Consider the following 4,233-nt stretch of genomic DNA (forward strand, 5'->3'; position numbering starts at 1 on the left):
TGTTGAGACTCAAATATTGCATATTTAACCCTTCAATTATATTAATTTTCCTGACATTTAATTGATAATTCTATTTAATTATATATATCTTTGTCATGCGATTAAAAGGATGTATTTAGAGCTCAAAAGAATATAATGAAGAATTAGAGATTTGGAAGTCATTAATGAAGAATTCACATGCCAAATATCCTAGGAAATCAAGTGAGGAATGAAGAGGATCGAAGGTTTTGAGTGAAGAAAAGGAATCCTGAAAATTGGCCGAAAACATGATATTATGGAATTCCGAGTCTAAAACAGAAAAGTCCTAAAACAGACTTTGGTCCAACCGAAATCGTGCAAAACAGTCTAGCAAGAAAGTGGGATTTTCAGCCTTAATTCAATCTAACCAAAGCCAACTTCGGTCCCATCTAAATTTGACAAATTCTTCACAAATTTTTTCATACGCGACTTTGGTTCGACCGAAGCATAACAGAAATGCATAAATCCAAGGTTGGTTTGTAAAATTTCTAAGTCAGTGTGAAAGTTGAAGTTCCACAACTATAAATAGGAGTCCCTAAGATGTTCCAAACCATCTTCTAGGGTTTGGAAAGGGAGAGAAGGCCTAGGTGGAGTGTCGACGACATTCTTCTTCTTCGATTTCTTCACGAGTTCTAGTAAATATTTCTAGTTTTTCTTTTGCTTTTCTTCTAGGATGTTTGTGAGGCTCGTATCCTAGCCCGTACCATTCTGTAGGTTCCCACGGTCCTCACGATCGAATTCCGGTGACCCGCAATCTGTTATCTGTGTTTGCACGTGATCCTGAGTCGTGTCCCATATATCAGAGTCGGCTCGACTCGAAACTTGTACCCTTGCGACCGCGTTGTCACCGCGGTTCTGACGCCGCATCTCGTGCACTAAGGTGATACCCTGGCTAGGAGATGTGGCCTGCGTTCAGTTCGAGAAAAAATGTCACGCGTTGCAATCCCTAGAGAACATCACATCAATTCCATCAATCACATCAATCAAGTACACATCACTCCTATCACTCACACACATCCCCAAGTACAACCACCCTCCCCAAAGTCAACTTTCTCTTACAACTAAGTACACCCATCACACTTCATCCCTCTCTCTCTCTCTTACAACCTCTCTCTCATCTCTCTCTCTCTCTCTCTCATTCTCCAAGCAACCCACGTCCCAACCTCCATGATAGAGCTTGTGTAGCCCACCTTCCTACCTCCCATCTCCACCATCCAAGCTTCATCTTGACCGTTGAAATGCATTCCATGGAGCTCTATGATGCATTAGTGGGAGAAGCAGTCCAAGAAGATGATCGGTGGGTGATTTTAGTATTTGATTTTGTGATTTGCAGGCCCACATAGGTGGGACCCATCTTGATGTATGTATTATATAGGGAGGGCCCATAGTGGTGGGGTCCCTCCCCTCCTCACCGTCTCTCTCTCTCTCTCTCCCTTTGATGTCATATGGCCCACCTGATGCGTGTGATATTTCCCCAGCATCCATCAAGTTGGGCCCACTTTGATGTGTGTGGTGTGTCCACACTGTCCAGCAACTTGGATAGTGAGACCCACCGCGGTGTATGAGTATCATCCACATCGTCCATCCACAGTGGAGCCCACTGTGATATGGATTTCATCCATGTCGTGCATTCATTTTACTGCTGACATCAGCAGTTTGTGGGACCCACCTTTCATGTATGTGTTTCACACCCACCATCGGTGGATCCCATCCATGTGGCCTACTCTCACGTGATGTGTGGTTTTGATCCACACCGTCTAAATTGTGGGACCACCATGATATGTGTATCATCCATGTTGTCCGTCCGTTTTGGACGCGTGGACCCCAGCTGTGATGTATGGGTTCAATCCACACTGTACACTCATGTGGGCCCCTCCATGATATATTGTATTTGCAAGCCATCCACCTGCTGGGTCCCGTGCAGCAGGCAACTGCTGCTACCCTGCATGTCAACAGTTTTGTGGGCCACACCTTGATGTATGTGGTGTATGCACACCATCCAGCAGATCTCGACGGTGGACCACACCATGATGTAGTTGCTTCAATCCACACTGTCCAGACAGTGCTGAACGGTACTGGACATGCTTGGATGGTACAGATTTACATAGACAATGTTTGGATGGTGTTGATTTACATAGACAATGTTTGGATGGTGCTGATTTACATGGGAAGTGTTTGGATGGTGGTGATTTACCTGAACAATGTTTGGACAGTGTTGATCATCATTAGTGGGCTATGTGCCCCATGGAATGATAGTGTACAGTGATACGCATGTCTACAACTATTGAAATGATTTTTGGTGTGGTCCAAGCCCACTTGAGGCCCATTGGTGCGGCCCATCCATGAGGCCCATCATGATGTATATTTGAGGCCCATGTGATAGGGCCCACCTGCCTTGTATTTGAGGCCCATGTGATAGGGCCCACCTACCTTGTATTTAAGGCCCATATGATGGGGCCCACCTGCCTTGTATTTAAGGCCCATATGATGGGGCCCACCTGCTTGAATCTGAGGGCCATAGGCAAGGCCCATTGTGATGTATTCGAGGCCTATGGATAAGGCCTATTGTGATGTATTCATAGCCTATGGGCAAGGCCCATTGTGATATGTATTAGGCCCATGATACGGGGCCCTTTCGATGTATTCGAGGCCTAGATACATTGCCCATTTGATGCATATGAGACCCATGTGTAGGGCCCACATGTTATGTATTTGAGGCCCATGAGCAGGGCCCACCTGTTGTGTATATGAGGCCCATTGATGCGATCCACTTGATGTATATAAGGCCCATTGGTGTAGTCCATTGATGTGGCCCACTTGATGTATTTGAGGCTCATGGGTTGCAACCCATAATGATGTACTGAGGCCTATGGGTCGTGACCCATTAAGATTTATTTTCGGCCCATATGATGTGGCCCATTGTGATGTATTTCTAGCCCATTTGGTAAGGCCCAGTGAGATGTATTTCTAGGCCATATGGTGTGGCCATTGTGATGTTTTTTGTAGCCCATTTAATTAGGCCCATTATGATGTGCATTAGGCCCATGGGTTATGGCCCGTGCAATATATCTGAAGCCTATGTGTAGGGCCCACCTACTGTGTATGTCAAGCCCATGAGTGAGACCCATTATGATGTATTCGAGGTCCATGTGATGCGACCCATAGTGATGTGTATATAGCCATTGTATGAGGCCCATTGCGATGTATATTAGGCCTAGTGTGAGGCCATGGGCCCACTTTATGTTTGGCTCTATGTGGGCCACTGCTTGGGAGCAATGTTGGTTAAATGTCTACATTGATGGGCAATGATGGTTAGATGTCCACATTGTGACTTTTCCTTAGGCCTATTGTGAGGCCCATTCTTGTTATGAGTAGACTATCTAGGCTCATCATTGATATGCAGAAAGTACACCATCATCGTATAACTTCAAGACTCATGCCTATGCGCATCATATGTATGCCTGATATAAGGAATGATTGATCATAGCACATGCCATTGGGTAGATTATTATGGGGCTCCCTGATAGGAGGAGTTATCCACATGAGCGCGCGGTATGCGCAGGTTTGATGCATAACTGGATTGTATAACTCATGCATCTTTCATTGTGTTGTGATTACTGTAGCCCTAGCGATATCAGGGTCGTAGCCTCCATAGGCATATCGTGGATGGCTAGATGGGACACCGAAAATCTGTTCTAGCATCGGGCCGCCATAGATGGCCCTGGGTGAAAATTCCTAAATCCTCTTGGTACCAAAGGACACTCCAACGTCTAGACCGAGTGGATTACATGAGCACTCGAGTACCGAATACTAGTAGGCCACATCTCCCACTATGTTATGGTTGGTTAGAAGGGGGTATGGCCTTATCCGCCCGATTTGCAATGGACAAAACTACGCTGAGTTTGACTAGCTCATAAATGGGTCCACTATCGACGTACCGGGCAGGTATTGGCTGATTACTTGCTAGGCAGATAGTGAGGTCTCTTCCACTCACGTGGTTGCGAACGATGGGGTGGCAATTTGGTTTGGAGTGTACTAGACCCTGGTGATGATCCCAGAGATGTACAGTACTGATACGTGGACTTATTGAGCAGGAGTTGCATACTCATTCATTCACTATCCACACGAGCTGGTGGTGCGCAACTAATTGTTGTGTACCTTCGTAATGGCAAGGATTTCGATTGGGGTGCGTGACTAACCTGAGATCAGAGGTCT

This window comes from Magnolia sinica, chromosome 5, assembly GCF_029962835.1.
Source record: "Magnolia sinica isolate HGM2019 chromosome 5, MsV1, whole genome shotgun sequence".
In the NCBI taxonomy this organism is placed as follows: Eukaryota; Viridiplantae; Streptophyta; class Magnoliopsida; order Magnoliales; family Magnoliaceae; genus Magnolia; species Magnolia sinica.